This window comes from Bufo gargarizans, chromosome 3 (genome assembly GCF_014858855.1).
Source record: "Bufo gargarizans isolate SCDJY-AF-19 chromosome 3, ASM1485885v1, whole genome shotgun sequence".
In the NCBI taxonomy this organism is placed as follows: domain Eukaryota; kingdom Metazoa; phylum Chordata; class Amphibia; order Anura; family Bufonidae; genus Bufo; species Bufo gargarizans.
Window position 1 is genome coordinate 344,183,793 of NC_058082.1, and position 23,941 is coordinate 344,207,733.

Here is a 23,941-nt window from a genome sequence, read left to right on the forward strand (position 1 = left end):
CCGATCAGCCATAACATTAAAACAATATTGGGAAGAACTTTTTCTCCCTGTCAAAAATAACAGATCTCAGGGGGAAATAGCGAAAACGGATGCAAAATAAGCACAATGGATTCTCAAAATAAAGGATCCATTTTGCTTCTTTATTTTTAAGTATGGAAAACTAAACAATGATGTGAACCTAGTCTCAGTCAATCACTGAGTGAAGTGGGTCACCACCATGGATCAGTAGAGACCAGTGGGGAACTGGGAAGCGTCAGAATGTGATCTTAAGGGGATCAGTGATTTTTTTTTTAATGACATTCTAATTATTTAAAAAGTAGAGAATACCGGTAGGGCAACCCATTTAAAGGGACACTTTCATTAGAAACGGGGGGGGTTCTTAGATTTTTTTTTATTGTGGCAGTACTATAGAAATTAAATTAAAAAAAATTGTCATTCTCTACCCGTCAGCGCAAACGATAAGAACGATATAGATAGGTAACCCATTTTTAGTTTACTGCTGCTGTGAAGTGGAGATGTTATCTGTATAGCAATCCTCACGATAATAGTAGGTGTAATTATTGGCATGACAGTATGACAGCTCTATTTTTCTTTTGATAGGTCTAGATGAAGATACCCACAGAGTAGCATGAGTTACTACAAGGGGGTTCTCTTCAGTCACAGTGAGGTCTGAGCATGAGATTGCTCCTATTCCGCATCAATAGCCCAGATTACACATATGGTGTGATGTATAAATGCTAGTGTAACTGAGAATACAAGCAAGTGAAGATGGACAGTTACTGGAATCATGAACTGTTATTATATATAGTCATATGATATAGTAGTGTCTAAATGTGAACAAATATTATAATGTATCATATTGTATATGTGCAGTGCCCTGGAGCAGGGGTTACTTTGACATTTGTGGACATTTGTCTATTTCCCCTATGCAAAATTATAAACTTCTTACTTTATTTCACTTGAAAATGTTAATTTTTACTGTTAAATACTGTGTAACTGCATTTTATATGTTGTGATATATAACCTGTTCATTATCACTGTATAAGGCTCTGTCGAAAGGGTGAATGAATACTGAAAGTCTGTTAGGACTTTGAATAATAAGCTGGTAATTTTCCACAGCCGCCATAGAGTGTAACCCAGGCATCTCAAACTGCGGCCCTCCAGCTGTTGTAAAACTACAACTCCCACAATGCCCTGCTGTAGGCTGATACCTGTAGGCTGTCCGGGCATGCTGGGAGTTGTAGTTTTGCAACAGCTGGAGGGCCGCAGTTTGAGATGCTTGGTGTAAACCCTTCAGGAACCCTGCCATTTTTCACCTTAAGAACCAGGCCATTTTTTGCAAATCTGACATGTGTCACTTTATGTGGTGATAACTTTAAAACGCTTTTACTTATTCAGGCCATTCTGAGATTATTTTCTCGTCACGTATTGTATAAAAAAAATCCAAATTTACAAAAGAAATTGAAAAATTAGTAAATTTACAAATTTCAATTTCTCTACTTTTATAATAGATAGTAATACCTCTAAAAATAGTTATTACTTTACATTCCCCATATGTCTACTTCATGTTTGGATCATTTTGTGAATGTCATTTTATTTTTTGGGGACTTTAGAAGGCTTAGAAGTTTAGAAGCAAATCTTAAAAATTTTCAGAAAATTTCTAAAACCCATTTTTACATGGCCAGTTCAGGTTTAGTGAGGCTTACATAATAGAAACCACCCAAAAATGACCCAATTTTACGAACTACACCCCTCAAGGTATTCAAAATTGATTTTACAAACTTTGCTAACCCTTTAGGTGTTCCACAAGAATTAATGGAAAATACAGATGAAATTTCAGAATTTCACATTTTTGGGCAGATTTTCCATTTTAATAATTTTTTCCCGCTAACAAAGCAAGGGTTAACAGCCAAACAAAACTCAATATTTATTGCCCTGATTCTGTAGTTTACAGAAACGCCCCATATGTGGTCATAAACTGTTGTACGGGCACCCGGCATTGCGCAGAAGGAAAGGAATGCCATATGGTTTTTGGAAAGCAGATTTCACTGGGATAATTTTAAGCTGCCATGTCACATTTGAAGACCCACTGATGCACCCCTAGAGTAGAAACCCTCGGCATTGCACAGAAGAAAAGGAACGCCATACGGTTTTTGGAAGGCAGATTTTGCTGGACTGGTTTTTTTACACCATGTCCCATTTGAAGCCCCCCCGATGCACCCCTAGAATAGAAACTACAAAAAAGTGACCCCATTTTGGAAACTACGGGATAAGGTGGCAGTTTTGTTGGTACTATTTTAGGGTACATATGATTTTTGGTTGCTCTATATTACACTTTTTGTGAGGCAAGGTAACAAATAAATAGCTGTTTTGACACAGTTTTTATTTTTTGTTATTTACAATACTCACAGGTTAGATCATGTGGTATTTTTATAGAGCAGGTTGTTACGGACGGGCTGCTTTCCATGCCATCGGGTCCCCGTCACAACAGCACGGGGACCCGATGGCAGCTCCGATTTCCCCCAACATCGCACGTGCCACGGTCAGCGCTGACCGCGGCACATGAATGGTTAATACGCCGACATTGGTGATTTTACCGATGCCGGCGCATGCAGCAGAGGTTCGGCTATCAGTGACTGCCGGACCCCTGCTTTGGATCTGTTGGGCGCAGCTCCTGCACCTGCCCAATCCCCATGAAGTACATGTACATCACGGGTCTTTAAGTCCCGGAAAGAAATGACGTACATGTACGTCATGGGTCCTTAAGGGGTTAAAGAAGACCATGTTTTGGAGGGAAAAAGCCAGAAATTGTTTACTGTCATGCAAGCGGATGTGGACCACTGCGCCACTGACTGGCTATACTCTGGAGGGGCGTGACTGTCACGACCATGGTCATGGCCGTGACCCCTGGAACCGCAGGCAGTCGCCTGCGGTCTTGTCTTGTGGTCAATCACAGGTGAGGGCTTAAGTATGTTGCCTCACGTGTGGTTGCCGCCGGCAACATGTTGTATTGGCAGTATAGCAGCCTGAGCTGTTGCTAGGCAGCTTGCTGTCAGGTGCATGCGGTTGTACCTGGCAACCTGTCTTTGTAGGTGTGCCTTTTATCTGTTTGGTGTACACGGGGTTCTGTGTGTGTGTGCACTTCCCCTTTAAGTGGCTTCACTACCATCTGGGTCGGCTCATACAGTTAGGAGACAGGGTCAGAGTTAGGGACGCTGTAGGAGGTGACCTGCTCCCTTATTCTGTTGTTCTGGCCAAGCAGCTTCCACATACGTTTAACATCGCATGGCTGAGGGTTTCCCCCATCCTCAGTTGTGACAATGACTTAGCAACTACCTGGTCTTCACTAGAGCCTCTGATGGTGAGGATAGGCTTGGGTAGTTAGGGTAGTTGCCACTCCAGAGCAGTCCCCGAATCAGTGGCAGCTGACCAAGGGTCAAAGATACCGGTGCAAGTCCGAAGTCAGGGCAGGCAGTGATCAAGCAAAGTCCGTAAATGAAGTCCAAGGTCAGAGGCAGGTGACAAACAAGCAAAATCTAATAAATCCAAAAGCACACAGAAAAGCAGAACTCCAAAAACACCTTCACACTAGGCGCTAGACAAGCTATTGACCATGAGTTGCTCAGGCATCTTCCTGGGGCAGAAAACGCCTTTAAATACTTTCTGCAATCCAGCCATAGACTGGCGGGAGGGCGTGTACGCGCTGCCTCACAAGGGAGGAGAGACACACCTATGCAAGCCCTAACAAACCAGTACAGGACTCAAGCAAGAAGCAAGCTCTGGCATGGAGCACAGATACAAGAGTTAAAGAGAACCTTTCACGGCTCCTAACATGTCTGTTTTAATAGTTTTTCGAAAAAGGAACAGAGAAATAGCGGCACTCACCCTATATATTTTTTTTCTAGTTGCAGCTTTATTCCAGGTTAAAATCACAGCAGATGTGGGTCACTGCACAGAAGCACAAGGCAACAGCCGTTTCGCGCTAAATAGCGCTTTGTCAAGCCCCCAACTTGTTACCTTCCCCCTGTACCCTTACTGCAGATAGCTAGCATTTATTCATAACTTCTAGTAAAAATAATATGGCACAACATACAGACATAAGAGTAGATGCTCCAGAATTGTTAGTACGTGGGGAATGCATGAAGCTATTACAACATATATACGTGCATAAATTAAATAAATAAAACAGAGATGTCAGGAGTGGTGAAAGGTCCTCTTTAAGCTACCTGCTGCCCATGCTTGTTAGCACGGCGCATGGCAGCAGGAGGGAAAGAGGGAGCCCGGCGACCGTACTCCCGGGTAAGGGCAGCACCGCTGGCACGGACAACTGGGCTAACATCTACCACCAAAATCAGACAGACTGACCTTGTGCCTGTCTGGTTTAGGGCTCTTTCACACCTGCGTTCTTTTCTTCCGGCATAGAGTTCCGTCGTCGGGGCTCTATGCCGGAAGAATCCTGATCAGTTTTATCCTAATGCATTCTGAATGGAGAGAAATCCGTTCAGGATGCATCAGGATGTCTTCAGTTCAGGACCGGAACGTTTTTTGGCCGGAGAAAATACAGCAGCATGCTGCGCTTTTTGCTCCGGCCAAAAATCCTGAACACTTGCATTGATCTGGATCCGGCCTTAAGCTAAACGTCGTTTCGGCGCATTGCCGGGTCCGACGTTTAGCTTTTTCTGAATGGTTACCATGGCTACCGGGACGCTAAAGTCCTGGCAGCCATGGTAAAGTGTAGTGGGGAGCGGGGGAGCGGTATACTTACCATCCATGCGGCTCCCGGGGCGCTCCAGAGTGACGTCAGGGCGCCCCACGCGCATGGATGACGTGATCGTATGGCACGTCATCCATGCGCATGGGGCGCTCTGACGTCATTCTGGAGCGCCCCGGGAGCCGCACGGACTGTAAGTATACCGCTCCCCCGCTCCCCAATACTACTACTATGGCAACCAGGACTTTAATAGCGTCCTGGCTGCCATAGTAACACTAAACGCATTTTGAAGACGGATCCGTCTTCAAATGCTTTCAGTTCACTTGCGTTTTTCCGGATCCGGCGTGTAATTCCGGCAAGTGGAGTACACGCCGGATCCGGACAACGCAAGTGTGAAAGAGGCCTTAGCTATGTTGTTATGTTTGGAAACTTGTTTTTGTGTGGGAAAACTGCTGATTCATTGCCATTGAGTATCAATAAAGTTCTAATGTAAGTATGTGAGAAACAGAAAGTGTTACAATATATCTGTTTGCGCTGAGCTTCTCCACTCCACCCCTCTCACTAGACTGTATATAAGGAGAGCAGTCTGAGCCACTAGTTCTGCAGTTAGGGATCAGTGCTTGGAGGGGAAGACAAGAATGCCAGTCTGCATGAGTGACCAGAAGAAGATGCTGAGATGGGGACGCTGAGCCACAGACCATGAGTCACCAGCCCTGTGACCAAGGAGCCACCCAGACTACTGAGCTACAGACTGTGGGCCCTTGACCAGGATGCCAGCCTTCTGAGAGAGAAAGGAACAGCTAGCTCAGGCCTTTCCTCAGCATCAAACCCTTCTTCTGCCAGGGAGGAGACTGTAGAAGCCAGCCCAATGCCTCACCTGTATTACTTGGACCTGAATTCCTCCAGTAAAGAAGCACCCTGGTTTACTGCAGACCCTGACTCTCTGGACTTATGTTCCATTGGGGTGCACCACGCTTTACCATCCTTTCCGGAGAGCAGCAACACGTCATGACACCTCGATGGTGTCCGGGGGACCCAGTGTAGCGTTGGGGCCACCCCAAACCCTGCCACTGCATATGGAGCACCTATTAGTGATGATCGAGCATGCTCGGCCGAACACTCGAGTCTCCTCCCCGCATGTTTCTTGGCTGCTACGCAGCCAATAAACGTGCAGGTAAGTACTGCCCTCACTGTAATGCCAATAGCCATGTTGGCTCCTGGCATTACAGTGATTGGCTGTCCGGAACGTGTCATCAGGTGCTATATAGCACCCGATGACGCATTTTCAGCTCATTGGTAGTCAGAAAGAGCTGAGCATAGGAAGGGATAGAGAGTGTAGGGAGTGTAATTGAATACAAACCGGATTCCCAAAAAGTTGGGACACTATACAAATCGTGAATAAAAACTGAATGCAATGATGTGGAGATGGCAAATGTCAATATTTTATTTGTAATAGAACGTAGATGACAGATCAAACGTTTAATCCGAGTAAATGTATCATTTTAAAGGAAAAATGCGTTGATTCAAAATTTCACGGTGTCAACAAATCCCAGAAAAGTTGGGACAAGTAGCAATAAGAGGCTGGAAAAAGTAAATTTGAGCATAACGAAGAGCTGGAAGACCAATTAACACTAATTAGGTCAATTGGTAACATGATTGGGTATAAAAAGAGCTTCTCAGAGTGGCAGTGTCTCTCAGAAGCCAAGATGGGTAGAGGATCACCAATTCCCACAATGTTGCGCAGAAAGATAGTGGAGCAATATCAGAAAGGTGTTACCCAGCGGAAAATTGCAAAGACTTTGCATCTATCATCATCAACTGTGCATAACATCATCCGAAGATTCAGAGAATCTGGAACAATCTCTGTGCATAAGGGTCAAGGCCGTAAAACCATACTGGATGCCCGTGATCTCCGGGCCCTTAAACGACACTGCACCACAAACAGGAATGCTACTGCAAAGGAAATCACAGAATGGGTTCAGGAATACTTCCAGAAACCATTGTCAGTGAACACAATCCACCGTACCATCCGCTGTTGCCAGCTGAAACTCTACAGTGCAAAGAAGAAGCCATTTCTAAGCAAGATCCACAAGCTCAGGCGTTTTCACTGGGCCAGGGATCATTTAAAATGGAGTGTGGCAAAATGGAAGACTGTTCTGTGGTCAGACGAGTCACGATTCGAAGTTCTTTTTGGAAATCTGGGACGCCATGTCATCCGGACCAAAGAGGACAAGGACAACCCAAGTTGTTATCAACGCTCAGTTCAGAAGCCTGCATCTCTGATGGTATGGGGTTGCATGAGTGCGTGTGGCATGGGCAGCTTGCATGTCTGGAAAGGCACCATCAATGCAGAAAAATATATTCAGGTTCTAGAACAACATATGCTCCCATCCAGACGTCATCTATTTCAGGGAAGACCCTGCATTTTTCAACAAGATAATGCCAGACCACATTCTGCATCAATCACAACATCATAGCTGCGTAGGAGAAGGATCTGGGTACTGAAATGGCCAGTCTGCAGTCCAGATCTTTCACCTGTAGAGAACATTTGGCGCATCATAAAGAGGAAGGTGCAACAAAGAAGGCCCAAGACGATTGAACAGTTAGAGGCCTGTATTAGACAAGAATGGGAGAGCATTCCTATTTCTAAACTTGAGAAACTGGTCTCCTCGGTCCCCAGACGTCTGTTGAGTGTTGTAAGAAGAAGGGGAGATGCCACACAGTGGTGAAAATGGCCTTGTCCCAACTTTTTGGGGATTTGTTGACACCATGAAATCCCACACACTATTGTGTGTGACAGCAGCAATATATGTTTGTAGCGCAACTTGCGATAAATTGCTCAGTGTTAGGGAGAGCTGTGCATAGGAAGGGACAGACAGTGTAGGGAGTGTAATAGGAAGATTTTTATCCAAAAATCTTTTTGTCACGAGTTGGAGGTCCCAGGAGAGACCTCCGCGTCGTCAAGCAAAAAACAAACGGAACTCGGGTACAGACACAAGAGTTTATTGCACAAACAGAATCAAAGGAGGAAAACACAGGGAAATTGAGAGCTCTATGTACCGTCCGCACAGTGGGAGGAAAACCCCCACTGCGCCCCTGTCTAGTAATACTCCAGAGGGGCGTGACTAAGCAACTCCTGGTATTCACTAGGGCCCCAGATAGTAGGGTTAAGCTTTGCCACAGGGAGTTGCCAGGGTCCACTCTGGAGCGTGAACTAGACAGTGACAACAGGAGCAAACGGACAACAGGTACCAGAAGGTACCGACGGTACATAGGCAAACATAAACAGGCAAATACAAGCAGGCAACTAAAAACACAAGCAGGAGTTCACGCAAGGGAACATGAGTGGCAATTAGCAGAGAAGGACTAGCTCCACCAGTGGTATACTGTGTGGCCTTGCCCATAGCACTCTGCAGCAAGGCACGCTGCAGCAAGGGCTTGCTGAACAGAGACATATAAATACACACAGGATGACTCAAACATAACTGGCTGAACAGATAACAGAAACACAGGAAAGAGGACGGCAATGAACAAGTAGGAAACCCACAGAGCACAGACAGACACGGATCCCAAGGGTCAGCAGCATGGGAGAGTGAGTACAAACTAGGAGCAGGACAAGATAACACACACCAGGAGAGCTGACCCAGAACTGAGGAAACCTCAGCCTTAGGCCTCATGCACACAACAGTATTTTTTCACGGTCCGTAAAACGGGGTTCCATTGTTCCGTGATCCGTGTCCGTTATTTCTTCCGTGTCCGTGATTTTTTGAGGATCACCAGACATGAAAGAAAGTAAAAAAAATGTCGTTTTGGTGTCCGCCTGGCCATGCGGAGCCAAACGGATCCGTCCTGACTTACAATGCAAGTCAGCGGGGACGGACCCGTTTGACGTTGACACAATATGGTGCAATTGCAAACTGATCCGTCCCCATTGGCTTTCAATGTACAGTCAGGAGTCCCTATCAGAGTTTTTTCCAATCCGATGGTATATTTTAACTTGAAGCGTCCCCATCACCATGGGAACGCCTCTATGTTAGAATATACCAACGGATTTGAGTTACATCGTGAAAACTCAGATCCGACAGTATATTCTAACACAGAGGCATTCCCATGGTGATGGGGACGCTTCAAATTAGAATATACTAAGAATTGTGGAAATGACTGCCCCCTGCTGCCTGGCAGTATCCTATCTCTTACAGGGGGCTATGATACACACAATTAACCCCTCAGGTGCCGCACCTGAGGGGTTAATTGTGCGTATCATAACCCCCTATAAGAGGCACCTGAGGGGTTAATTGTGCGGATCACAGCCCCCTGTAAGAGATCAGGTGCTGCCAGGCAGCAGGGGGCAGTCATGTACACAGTTCTTAGTATATTCTAACTTGAAGCGTCCCCATCACTATGGGAACGCCTCTGTGTTAGAATATACTGTCGGATCTGAGTTTGCAGCAGAGAGGCCACACCCATGGAGCAGACAGAGAGGATTAACTCCAGATAGGAACACAGGGGAGTTAACCCATAAAGAATCACAAAGAACACACAGAAACGAAACTGCAGCGAGAAGCGCCGAATGAGCAAGGACGGAAGGTCACAGCCAGAGATAGTGGCTGTGACACTTTTCAGAGACCCAAAAGTCCTTTTAAGGACTATTGTGTGTGACAGCAGCAATATATATTTTTAGTGCATCCTGCGCTAAATAGCGTCTAATAGGCCGCTGCGGACAGTTAAATTATCCGTGCCACATCTCCTGTGTAAGGTGTGCACATCACTAAAATATCAGTGACACCCAGTGTACTTTTTCCATAGACATTGTCCGCTTCTGACAGTGACCTCACCAGGGCCTCATCTGCAGTGTAACGTGTGCACTTCAAAAAATGTTCTGTGACATACAGTGTACTTTGTCCGTAGACGGTGTCCGCTTCTGACAGTGACCTTACCAGGGCCACATCTGCAGTGTAACGTGTGCACTTAAAAAATTTATATGTGACATACATTGTAATTTTTCCATAGACTGTGTCTGCTTCTGACAGTGACCTTACCAGGGCCACATCTGCAGTGTAAAATGTGCACTTCTAAAAATGTTCTGTAACATACATTGTACTTTGCCCGTAGATGGTGTCCACTTCTGACAGTGACCTTACCAGAGCCACATCTGCAGTGTAACGTGTGCGCTTCAAAAATGTATCTGTGACTTACAGTGTACCTTGTCAACTTTCAAACCATACTCCCCTCTGGAACCCAAAGACTTTGGTTTCCCAGAAGAATCTCAGCAGGTCATGGGAATAACGTCACCGGATCGCCGGTCGGCATCGTTTCTGGTCGGAACTACGACGGTATCTGATCGTCTTCGAACCTGCGACTTTCGTTTTTGATTAATGAAAACATTCTTGACAAATGCTTTTGCTTTGGCTCGTCTTGCGCCGGTCCAAGAATTTCATCTCTAGCGGCGCAATACGGATGCCCCCGGCCGTTCCTCTTAATCATGGCCCCAGTTACGAAAACCAACAAAATAGAACCGGAGTCCTATTCCATTATTCCTAGCTGAAGTATTCAGGCGACCCGGCATGCTTTGAACACTGTACATTTTTTCAATGGTCAGCTAAGCAGCAGACACTCTCCCATAATTTTTTAAATGGCCAGCTCACCTGCAGGCCTTCAACCATAATGTTTTAGAGGGTGATCTCAGCAGCAGGCCCTCGCATATAATGTTTTAGAGGGTCAGCTCACCTGTAGGCCCTCACCTACAATCTTTTAGAGGGTCAGCTCACCAGCAGGTCTTTACCTACAATCTTTTACAGGGTCAGCTCACCTGCAGGCCCTCACCGAATTATACCTAATAGGTAATTTGCGCGCATGCTGCCTTGTTTGGATGTGGTAGCCGTTTCTGAGGCTCCCTCTCCGGAATCGAGCAATGATTCCCCCGTACCCGTGGTCACCGTGCTTGGCGCTGAAAGTAACATCAAAAGTTCATAGGGCAGACATCCGAATGGATTGTAACCATCACGGGGACGTGCGATTCGCCCCAGGTTTTCTAGAGTCACCAAAGCGGTAGCAGGCCCTCGCCTATAATGTTTTATATGGTCAGATCAGAAGGTGCTTGATCCAAATGGTTTTGAGGGTCACCAGAAGGCCATCAATCATAATTTTTCAAGGCTGTGTATGATGCCCTCTTTTATGTGTAACACAGGTTGTATTGGAGTGCCGGTCCCTTGTAATTTTTGGCAGCCCTTTCTCTTAGTGCATAGGCTTTATGAGTATAAGAGTCCCACTACCTGAACAATTGTACCACAATGTGAATGAGGCCCTCCTTTATGTGAGATGCAGGTTGTATCATAGTGCCTCTTCCTTGTAATTTTTGGCAGCCCTTGCACTTTAAATACAAATAAATACAGTATACAGGAAAGAATGTTTCCTAACAATGTGTCCTCTAAAATTGATTTTATCTTCGGTTTTGTGCTTATTATTGTCAGTCTGTATAAGTGACTTACTACTCAGACATCATCATTCCCAGCAGCAACTTGGGAGTTCAAGTGCACCCAGACATCCTCCCCATGCTGCTCCCGAACCATTTCGGTGGTGTTTCCATCAATTTCTGAGCTTTTTCTATGAACCAAGCACCCTCCCCTCTTCAGAGCAGGAGGTGCCTGGTTTAATGCTTGGGTTCTGCCATTGACTTCTATTATACTCGGGTAGAGCACCCGAGCATCCTGATGTGTTCAGCCCGAGCCCCTGAGCACTATGGTGCTCGATCAACATTAGCACCTATATGAAATCAATAAACCTATTACAATGTATGAACATAATGGGCCTGAAAACAAAACAAATAAGGAGGAAGATATCCTCCATTCCTTTTTCGTCTCTAAATAGGCTAGTATACATCCCTAATCTGAACTTCCAACTGTTTGACCCACAAAATAAGAGCTCTAGCAATACACGTTGCAACAATATTTGGTTTAAATGATGCCCCAACCGACTCCCAAGTACTTCTGAGAAAGCTAACTGCCTTCCTATCCATTCGAACCCTCAGCTGTCACAAGTCATCAAAGCGTAAGGAAGATCTACGGGAGACTTTAGCAATAGGGACATCTATCTGTGGAGCTTTATCCCAATTAAGCGAATCAGCGTCATCGAAGGGATATATAGGTTTAACAGAGCTTGGAATAAAACTGCGCTTGTCTAGGTGCTTCCATTCTCCATTAATCAATTATCAATACATTCTTATGGATAATCCCTCAAAACACGTCTTACACTGAACGTACTTCTTTGGGATCCTTACAGCTTTTAGAAGCTGGTCCACATATTGGATGGGAAAAAAGGACTTTCCACCCCTTTCGCCATCCGAAGAGGAATCAGAATCCTCTTCTCTAAAGCTCTGACTTCTTTCTCAGAACTAGAAATATCAGAATATTGTAGTTCAGAGGAAGACTTGTCCCTGCAATCTCTCTGTTTGTGATGATGTTGTTCCCTTTTGGACCTTAAGGCAGTACTGACTTCTTCCTTAATTAACCTCTTCATGCATTTAACTATAGAAGGGGAATTCTCTGCAAAAGTGTTTTCAATACACATACGGAATAATAATTTCGGCTAAGACAGGACTAGCTTGGTTTTACAGTGGATATAAAAAGTCTACACATCCCTGTTAAAATGTCAGGTTTCTATGATGTAAAAAATGAGACAAAGATAAACCATTTTAGAACTTTTTCCACCTTTAATGTGACCTATAAACTGTACAACTCAATTGAAAAGCAAACTGAAATCTTTTAGGTAGAGGAAATAAAAAATTAAGAAATAAAATAATATGGTTGCATAAGTATGCACACCCTTAAACAAATACTTTGTTGAAGCACCTTTTGATTTTATTACAGCACTCAGTCTTTTTGGGTATGAGTCTATCAGCATGGCACATTTTGACTTGGCAAGACTTGCCCACTCTTCTTTGCAAAAACACTCAAAATCTGTCAGATTGCGAGGGCATCTCTTGTGCACAGCCCTCTTCAGATCACCCCACAGATTTTCAATCAGATTCAGGTCTGGGCTCTGGCTGGGCCATTCCAAAACTTTAATCTTCTTCTGGTGAAGCCATTCCTTTGTTGATTTGGATGTATGCTTTGGGTTGTTGTCATGCTGAAAGATGAAGTTCCTCTTCATGTTCAGCTTTCTAGCAGAAGCCTGAAGGTTTTGTGCCAATATTGACTGGTATTTGGAACTGTTCATAATTCCCTCTAGCTTAACTAAGGCCCCAGTTCCAGCTGAAGAAAAACAGCCCCAAAGCATGATGCTTCCACCACCATGCTTTACTGTGGGTATGGTGTTCTTTTGGTAATGTGCAGTGTTGTTTTTGCGCAAAACATATCTTTTGGAATTATGGCCAAAAAGTTCAACCTTGGTTTCATCAGACCATAACTCCTTTTCCCACATGGTTTTGGGAGACTTCAGATGTGTTTTTGCAAAATGTAGCCTTGCTTGGATGTTTTTCTTCGTAAGAAAAGGCTTTCGTCTTGCCACTCTACCCCATAGCCCAGACATATGAAGAATACAGGAGATTGTTGTCACATGTACGACACCCAGTTTTTGCCAGATATTCCTGCAGCTCCTTTAATGATGCTGAAGGCCTCTTGGTAGCCTCTCAGACCAGTTTTATTCTTGTCTTTTCATTACTTTTGGAGAGACGTCCAGTTCTTGTTAATGTCACTGTTTTGCCATATTTTCTTCACTTGATGATGACTGTCTTCACTGTGTTCCATAGTATATCTAATGCCTTGGAAATTTTTTTGTACCCTTCTCCTGACTGATACCTTTTAGCAATGAGATCCCTCTGATGTTTTGGAAGCTCTCTGTGGAGCATGGCTTTTGCTGTGGGATGCGAAAGAAAATTTCCGGAAAGACCAACTAGAGCAGCTAAACTTTATTTGGGGTTAATCAGAGGCACTTTAAATGATGGCAGGTTTATGCTGACTCCTATTTGACCTGATTTTGAATGTGATTGCTTAATTCTGAACACTGCTTCATCCCAAGTTATAGGAGGGTTTGCACACTTATGCAACCACATTATTTTAGTTTTTTTCTTTCTTTCCTCTACCTAAAAGATTTCAGTTTGTTTTTCAATTGAGTGGTACAGTTTATAGGTCACATTAAAGTTGGAAAAGTTCTGAAAAGATTTATCTTTGTCTCATTTTTTACAGCACAGGAACCTGACATTTTAACAGGGATGTGTAGAGTTTTTATATCCACTGTACATAAGCCACACTCTTTGTGCCACATTTTTGCTGCTGTTTTCTTAGGCTTATCCTAAAAATGTAACATGGAAAATATAAGCCTCCCTTATATTGCATTATTAGCCACCTATAACCTTCAAGCATACCGTAGGCACTGGGGTAACTGGGTCCTGAGTCTTGCAAGAGCTTTCCATGTCTGGGCAGTTTTTCCTTTTAGCTTTGGATCCGGATGTGCCCCACAAGGATCCTGAGGCTGACTGCACTGGGCTGTTTTAAATCCATACAGAAATGCATGCTTCTCAGTTGTGTTCTCGCAATCCCTGTGACATCATTACCCATGTCAATTCCGATCGCTTCCTTATCGAGCCCTGCTTTCGGTCTTGGAATATTATGATGCGTAACTTTTTCTCTCTGCACCCGTACCCCTGTGCAAGAGAGGTTAGCCAGGAAGATTGTGTGATGAGTATCGCGCATCCCTGCGGGCAGCCATTATAATCCCATGCGGCCAATCCTTGCTGTTATCGGTGGGGAGGTCCACAAGAGGGGAAATTCACAACACATCTAAAAGTGGAAGACCATAGACACCATTCAAGTTAGGATTGTACTCCCAGTAAATACAGTGGGGGAGATATATCAAGACTGGCATACCTATACTCCTCGCTCTGCCAGATACTGAAGTCTACGCCAGATGAAGGCTGGCATAGACTTCGGCTATGACTTTGGCTATAACTTTAGCCACTTTCTAGAAAAAGTTAAGGTAAATGTAGCGGGCAGCGTGAAGCCCCAGCCTGCTAAGCCACACCTCCTTTTACTTGGTACCTCTGAAAAGTGCCGAGAAGCTTTCTGACCACGGATAGATTTTTTTTGTAAATAGTAATATGGAAAATTTTAAAAGATGCACCAATCAAGTGCAGTTATTCCAGTGTATGTACTGTCTGGTGATAATGTAGATGTTATCTCTGGTAGTCTCTGTCTTGATGATCATGTTACAGTTAAAGGGGTATTCCAGTTGGTTAAAGGTATCCTCTATCCATAGGACTGGCGATAACTATCAGATTGGAGGGGGTCCTACAGCTGGGACCTCCACTGATCATGAAAACAGGGGCCCCGGAACGACCGGGAGAGAAGCTGATGTCTCCTCCCCATCGCTTCGATAGTAGTAATTAGAATATGGAGCGGGAGACTGTAACTGGGGCACAGCGGGCGAACGGAGCGGCGCCCAGGAATAATAGTAAGTGCAGGGAGATCCCTGGACGCTGATCTGTGTAGCCTGCTACTGAAATTCTGGACCTATGTCTTTAACACATAATATAGGGGCAGGTGCCGGCAGCAGAATCACATAGCCGGCACCCTGTCTCTAACAGGGAGCTGCGATCAGCGGCAGTTAACCCCTCAGGAGTTAACTGCCGCTGATTTGCTGCCAGTACCTGCCTCCTGTATTAAAGGTTAATTATCATTGGTGGCGCAGTGCGCCCCTCTCCCCCCAGTATTAGAATCATTGGTGGCGCAGTGCACCCGCCCCCCCTAAACCCCCGCAGTATTAAAATCATTGGTGGCTCAGTGCCCCCTCCCCCCCTCAACCCCCCAAGTATTAAAATCATTGGTGGCAGTGGCCACAGGGTCCCCTCCTCTTCATTGGTGGCAGTGGCAGCTTCTGATCGGAGCCCCAGCAGTGTAAGCCTGGGGCTCCTATCAGTTACCATAGCAGCCAGGTGAAGCACGGAACAGAAAAAAAAAATAAAAAACTGCGTGACTCGCCATTTAAAAAAAATGCGGAATGCACGTGGCTTTTTGGTTTATTTTTTTTGTGTGGTATCGAATGGTATCGATTATCGCAATACTTTTTTATGGTATTGAAATCAAATCAAAAATTTGATAACAACTCTACTTACGGGCCATTAATCAGACCCAGTGGCGTACTAAGGGGAGGTCGGGTCGATCCTCCCTAGGTGCTAATGTCAAAGGGGAGCCAGAGCCCAGATGCAATGATCGCTTCCATCAATACAGATGGAAGTACACACTGCTGGAGCGCTGGAAGCTGTGGTTCTGTCACTCGGCTCCCCGCGCTCCGTCTCTCCCGCACTGACTTCTGCTCCCTGCTCCACTATTCAGTCTGCATGCACAGATCACGCGACTGGACTATGTGGGGGGAGCCTGCAGCACAGTAATCTGCCTAAGCTCCTCCCACACAATGCTGCAGAGTGATCTGTGCCTGCAGAGGAGAGCTGGATGTGACACAATGGGCATTACTGCTATGAAGGGGGCACAGAGGTCATTACTCCTGTGAAGGGAATGGGAATAACTGTTATGGGGCACAGAGTGGGCATTATTACTGTGAAGGGGGCACAGAGGGCATTACTACTTTTATGGGGGCACAGTGAGGGCATTACTACTGTGAAACGGGTACATATAGGGCATTACTACTGTGAAAGGGTCACAGAGAGGGCATAATTACTGTGAAAGGGGCAGAGAGAGGGCATAACTACTGTGAGGGAGCCACAATGAGGGCATAACTACTGAGAAGGGGGGAGAATGAGGGGATAAGTACTTCAAGGGGGCACAATGTGGGCATAACTACTGTGAAAGTTTTACAGTGAGGGCATAAATACTGTGAGGGGGCACAGTGTGGGCATAACTACCATTAAGGGGCACAATATGGGCATAACTACCGTCAGGGGGCACATATCTGGCCAAAACTACTATGAAGGTTGTACAATGAGGGCAATACTACTGTGAGGGGGTACAATTTGGGGGGGGACGGGTGCCAGAGAAAGGACCCGCACCGGGTGCCAAACACCCTAAGTATGCCACTGATCGGACCTCTTTTTTTTTTTTTTGTGATATCATTTTTATTGAGTATTCATATGAAATAGTATGATATCATGCATAAGAGTTGTACATAGGTTTTGTGTACATATTATTGGTGAGTATCGTCCAGAAAAAACAAGACAAAAGGGTGTTACATAAATCATACATAAAAGTTGTACATATGTTTTATGTACATAATATTGGTAAATATCATCTAGAAAAGAAGACATGAGAATGTTACATAAATCATGTTACAGAATTAATAAAACAAATCTCTTCTCAATCCCCTGTCTTCCAAGACCCCCCCCCCACACACACAACCTGGTGCTCATCCCAAACACAGAAAGATTTGTAAGCTAATCTACTAGAAATCTCCCTAAAGTACCCGCTAATTTCTTTTTTAGGTACCACTCGGAATGTAAAAATGGTTTCATGAGTATCTTTAGTTCCGAGTCTGAATATACAGTGGAAATGAACGTCTCCCAAGAACGACTTGATCTGCAGCCCTTTAGTTTGCTCTACTTCTATTTTCTCCATGTCGAAACATTTATTTAAATGTAGAAATACTTTGGACACTGTTGGGACTTGGGGTTGAAGCCATCTCCTTAGAAGGCATAGTTTAGCTGCTAAAATAGCTATATGTATCACCGGTGAGATATGTTTATGTTCTGGCTTGATTGGTATTACTATTTTCAGATGTGTTTTGATATGGTATTTCACCATTTTCCAGAACTTAATGGATTCCGGACAAGACCAGACCCTATGTAACATATCCGATCCCCTAAGGTGACATTTCGGGCAGAGAGTAAGTCTTGACTGATCATTAACTTTCCCAGAATACTGGAAGCCATATATAGCTTTATGGAGCACCTTAAAGTGCGTCTCCCTCCATCAAAACTATTTTCCTAATTTTATCCCATCCTGGTAGTATCATGCTATCTAGATCCATAAGAGGGAAGTCTTTTTTCCAATGCGCAAATAGGGATTCTGTTCACAGTGTACTGTGGCTTGAATTTAGTGTTTGGGGGTCGTCTGACAAACTGTCTCCGGCCACTGGACCCAAAAAAAACAATCTTACTTTCATCAGTCCACAAAATGTCTCTTTAGGCCACTCAATGTGCTCTTTGGCAAATTGTAACCTCTTCAGTACGTCTGTTTTTCAACAGTGGGACTCTGTGGGGGCTATTTGCAGATACCTTGGCTTCACATAGGCGTCTTCTAATTGTAACAGTACTCACAGGTAACTTTAGACCTTCTTTGATCCTTCCTGGAGCTGACTGTTGGATGAGTCCTTGCCATTTTGGCTATTCTTCTCTCCATTCGAATGGTAGTTTTTCGCTTTCTTCCACGTCATTCAGGTTTTGGTTGCCATTTTAAAGCATTTGCAATCATTTATTTATTTTTGAGCAGCCTATCATTTTCTGCACTTCTTTATATGTTTTCCCTCTCCAATCAACTTTTTAATCAAGGTACACTGTTCTTCTGAACAATGTCTGGAACGGCCCATTTTTTTCAGAATTTCTGAGAGAAATGCACTGTAACCAGCATGTACAACATTTGCTGCCTTCCTTCCTTAAATAAGGGCAATAATTGGCACCTGTTTTCCAAAGAATGATTGACCTCACTAATTGAACTCCACACTGCTATTATTTTGAACATGCCCCTTTCAAATAGTGATTCAATTACAGAGAATCAGCAGCATGCATGTCATGACTGTTGGGTCTGGGTCTGTTGGATTTCTATTACTCTACTACACCTGCTAGTAAATTAATTGCTATAGTGCTATAGTTTTGGACTTAGAATAATTACAGAAGTCTTGCCTGTAAAGTGTCAGCCCTAAATAGAACTCCTCAACTGACATTTGCCTAAACCTGACAAAATGATTAATATTGAACCTATTTATTCACTCATACCATACAAATGAACTGTATCTGTACTGACTACCTGAAGACAATTGATTCAGTTCAACTGTTTGATTACAACCGACTCCTCGTCATTTCCACTACTACACTCAACATTTACACCTTACGGTGCTGACATCATGAACACAGGGGCCCAGCCACCATAGCACCTTAAACACTTATACCATCAAGAGCACCTCAACTTCCATCTGGCTGGTGTTCCCTGCAATGGAGAGTGCCCCAGAGGATTTAATGCTGTCTTCTCATCCACTGCACTGCCGGCCCAGGGAGGCTCTTCTAACCGTAAGTACATGTTATCGCAACTTAAGCGATTCACATCTTCTTTGTGTGGTGCCAAATCAATTAGAAGTATAAGTATGCACATGCCATACTGCTTTTATAATGAGACCCGACACACAAGTTGGTCTCATGAAAAGATCTTCTTATCCCCCTGAGCAAGAGAGCTTTATTCAAGATACATTTACTTAAATAGCAGACATGACAACACAAAAGGGGTGTTCCTTAAGAAAAGACTATTGGCTCCTTAACTTGATAGGAGTGGTTTCAGAAACTCCAACTCTGAGTTCATAGGTACATTTAAAAACTGCAAATAGCATTCAACCTTCTACCTACAGTTGTCTTAGAAACAAAGAAATGTACAGAGGCTCACACAGCTGGTTAGCTTCCACTTTGTACTACAGGATGTTCACAATATACTGTATAAAAACCTATCTCTCACACACATGAACTACTACCCCCATCGGCCCACCGTGAGCCTCATGTGTTTCACCTGTGGCCCGGTATGCTGCAACTGCAACGTCCAAAGTTGTGGTAGCGGGTAAAGATGGATATCACAGAAGCATGGCCAGCTATTACATCTTAGATGATAAGGTTCTCCTTTGCTATTGACAACACATGTACGCTCAGCTCACACACATAGTATGAAGGAGTTAGAAGGAACAGTTGTCAGCCGAAGATGCATCCATCTGAAACTCTAAAGAATTTGGGTACCTTTTAAGTTTAGAGTTTCCCAACTTGCAGTAATCTTGTAGCAGGAGTTTTATATTTAGTTCTTGAACTTAGGCGACCTCCAAACATCAGATTAAGTATTCAAAGATTCTTTTCTATGGACGTTTTTTTTATCTAACAAATGTGAACCTGGTTATTGTTACTAGGTCTTACTCTTTCATGGACGGCCATATGTATATGCTGTAGCCGTACTTGTACTGGTGTCTATGGGTGCAGTGCAAGGCTTCAGGTTAAAGGTTTACTGGGCATGTACTGTTCACCTAGTCACTCTGTGGCTGTTACTCAGAACATAGTGTATCACTGTACTCTGGCCATCTTCTACTAGCCAGGTTTGCTGTAATGTGTGCATAAATCCTTGCCCACTTAACTGTTTTGCTTGGCTTGCTGCTTGGGTGTCAGTTACTTATACTAGGCAGCTAGACTTACATATTTAAGGTACATGACTATGGGTACACGAGCATCTTGCTCCCTCCTGGTAGTAATTTATGTTGTCTGCTTTCAATGGTAAAGAATTGTAAACAGAGGAACAGGAAAGAGAAGAAAACGGCACAGGTCATGGGCTAATCGTGAACAATTTCTGATGGATGTTGCCCTCATTCATACATCCCTTATTCCTAGCATAATGAAAAATGATACATTTTTTTCTTACATACTTTTTGTGCAATTTCCTCACAATTTCTAAGATCTTTCCTGCTATCATTTAATAGGAATCGTCATAATTAACTTTCAGGAAATAAACATTTGTCTTGGTCATGTAATGGTCCTAAGGTGTATCAGAGCTCTATATAGTAACGCATTGTGCACTTGCGTGTCCATCACAAGATCAGGACAGACTTCCCATTTAATGACTGCTAGCAGAGACCTTGAACACTATGAGATATTTTTAAAGACAAACTGGAAAACTATATAACCTCATTTTACACAGAATAGTCTTTTTTTGCTCAAACTGCATTCACTTGTAATATACCGGTAGTTCTCAACCAGACCCTTCTTTGACAAACAGCTATCACTTGTAATATACCAGTAGTTCTCAACCAGACCCTTCTTTGACAAACAGCTATCACTTGTAATATACCGGTAGTTCTCAACCAGACCCTTCTTTGACAAACAGCTATCACTTGTAATATACCGGTAGTTCTCAACCAGACCCTTCTTTGACAAACAGCTATCACTTGTAATATACCAGTAGTTCTCAACCAGACCCTTCTTTGACAAACAGCTATCACTTGTAATATACCAGTAGTTCTCAACCAGACCCTTCTTTGACATCAGCTATCACTTGTAATATACCAGTAGTTCTCAACCAGACCCTTCTTTGACAAACAGCTATCACTTGTAATATACCGGTAGTTCTCAACCAGACCCTTCTTTGACAAACAGCTATCACTTGTAATATACCGGTAGTTCTCAACCAGACCCTTCTTTGACAAACAGCTATCACTTGTAATATACCAGTAGTTCTCAACCAGACCCTTCTTTGACAAACAGCTATCACTTGTAATATACCGGTAGTTCTCAACCAGACCCTTCTTTGACAAACAGCTATCACTTGTAATATACCGGTAGTTCTCAATCAGACCCTTCTCTGACAAACAGCTATCACTTGTAATATACCGGTAGTTCTCAATCAGACCCTTCTTTGACAAACAGCTATCACTTGTAATATACCGGTAGTTCTCAACCAGACCCTTCTTTGACAAACAGCTATCACTTGTAATATACCGGTAGTTCTCAACCAGACCCTTCTTTGACAAACAGCTATCACTTGTAATATACCGGTAGTTCTCAACCAGACCCTTATTTGACAAACAGCTATCACTTGTAATATACCAGTAGTTCTCAACCAGATGCTTCTTTGACAAACAGCTATCACTTGTAATATACCGGTAGTTCTCAACCAGACCCTTCTTTGACAAACAGCTATCACTTGTAATATACCGGTAGTTCTCAACCAGACCCTTTTTTGACAAACAGCTATCACTTGTAATATAACAGTAGTTCTCAACCAGACCCTTATTTGACAAACAGCTATCCTATCTATTTGCAGAGAAGAGCTGCAGGCTAACATAGTAACATAGGGGATCATTTATTAAACAGAAATCTGCCAAAATTGCGCCGCAATCAGTGACTTCTCCCCACACATGCCAGGTCTAAAAAAGTGGGCGTGGCGCAGAAGAGGTCCCCCTCATTTACCATTTTCTACGCCTGTTTTAGGCTACTTTCACACTAGCGTTCGGGCGGATCCGTTCAGAACGGATCCGCCCATAATAATGCAGACGGAGGCTCCGTTCAGTACGGATCCGTCTGCATTATTTTAGCAAAAAAAAGCTAAGTGTGGAAATAGCCTGGGACGGATCCGTCCAGACTTTCAATGTAAAGTCAATGGGGGACGGATCCGCTTGAAGATTGAGCCACATTGTGGCATCTTCAAACGGATCCGTCCCCATTGACTTACATTGTAAGTCTGGACGGATCCGCACGCCTCCGCACGGCCAGGCGGACACCCGAACGCTGCAAGCAGCGTTCAGCTGTCCGCCTGTCCGTGCGGAGGCGAGCGGAGCGGAGGCTGAACGCCACCAGACTGATGCAGTCTGAGCGGATCCGCCTCCATTCAGACTGCATCAGGGGTGGACGGCTGCGTTCGGGTCCGCTCGTGAGCTCCTTCAAACGGAGCTCACGAACGGAATACCGAACGCTAGTGTGAAAGCAGCCTTAGGCGTAGAAAATGGTCTAAATGTAAGACAGCTAGGAAGTCCTGCCACTTTACAAATCACTAGTCCACACATGGAGTACTGTGTACAGTTCTGGGCTCCTGTGAACAAGGCAGACATAGCAGAGCTGGAGATGGTTTAGAGAAGGTTACTAACGTAATAATTGGGATGTGTGGACTACAGTACCCAGAAAGATTATCAAAATTATTCACTTATAAAAAAAGACGACTGAGAGGAGATCTAATTAATATGTATAAATATATCAGGGCTCAGTACAGAGATCTATCTCATCATCTATTTATCCCCAGGACTGTGACTGTGACGAGGGGACATCCTCTGCATCTGGAGGAAAGAAGGTTTGTACACAAACATAGAAGAGGATTCTTTACGGTAAGAGCAGTGAGACTATGGAACTCTCTGCCTGAGGAGGTGGTGATGGTGAGTACAATAAAGGAATTCAAGAGGGGTCTGGATGTATTTCTGGAGTGTAATAATATTACGGGCTATAGCTACTAGAGAGGGGTCGTTGATCCAGGGAGTTATTCTGATTGCCTGATTGGAGCCGGGAAGGAATTTTGTATTCCCCTAAAGTGAGGAACATTGGCTTCTACCTCACAGTTTTTTTTTTCCTTCCTCTGGATCAACTTGCAGGATGACAGGCCGAACTGGATGGACAAGTGTCTTTTTTCAGCTTTATAAACTATGTTACTAATTCTGTCAGCATGTTCTATCAATAACAAGGTGACAGTTTAACCACTTAAGGACCACAGGTTTATACCCCCCTAGTGACCAGGCCCTTTTTTACAAATCGGCACTTCACAACTTTAACGGTTTATTGCTCGGTCATGCAACTTGGCACCCAAATGAATTTTACCTCCTTTTCTTCTTACAAATACAGCTTTCTTTTGGTGGTATTTGATTGCTGCTGAGATTTTTCGTTTTTCTGATATTAATCAAAATAGACTGTAATTTTCTAAATAAAAGTGTATTTTTAACTTTTTCTGGTAAAATTGTTCAAATATAATTACATTTCTATACAAGTTTGTGTCAGAATTTATTGTGCTACATGTCTTTGATAAAAAAAAAAATCCAAGGGGGCGTGGCTAGGCTGCCGAACGAGATGGCCGCTTGAGTGAAGAGCTCCTGCACCTCAGCGACTGCAATCTGGCCTGCTCGTTTCTATCCACCGCAAAGATACCACCCTTCCACCCTCCCAGATGCTCTACTCCTCTGCGGTCACAATGGGGAAAGCGAGTAAGCACCTACAGAAGATGCAGGATGGGAATCTTGAAAACTACTTTGACTGGGGACGGCCTAAAGATGGCGCCGACGGAGCAGACAAGGCGGCACTGGGTTCCCCCATTAGCGCGATGTCACCAGCGCTCACAGCCCGCTCACCCTCCCCACCGGACTTATCGGGCACCACTGACCTGCTCCATATGACTCCCCCGTCGCTTCCACCGACACCGGAGGAGGCCAGAGCTTCGCGGCACGCTACACTGAGGATCCAAGATGGCGCCTGTCCTCTGGCGCAGCAAGAACGGCCACTCAGCCTCCATCGCCCGC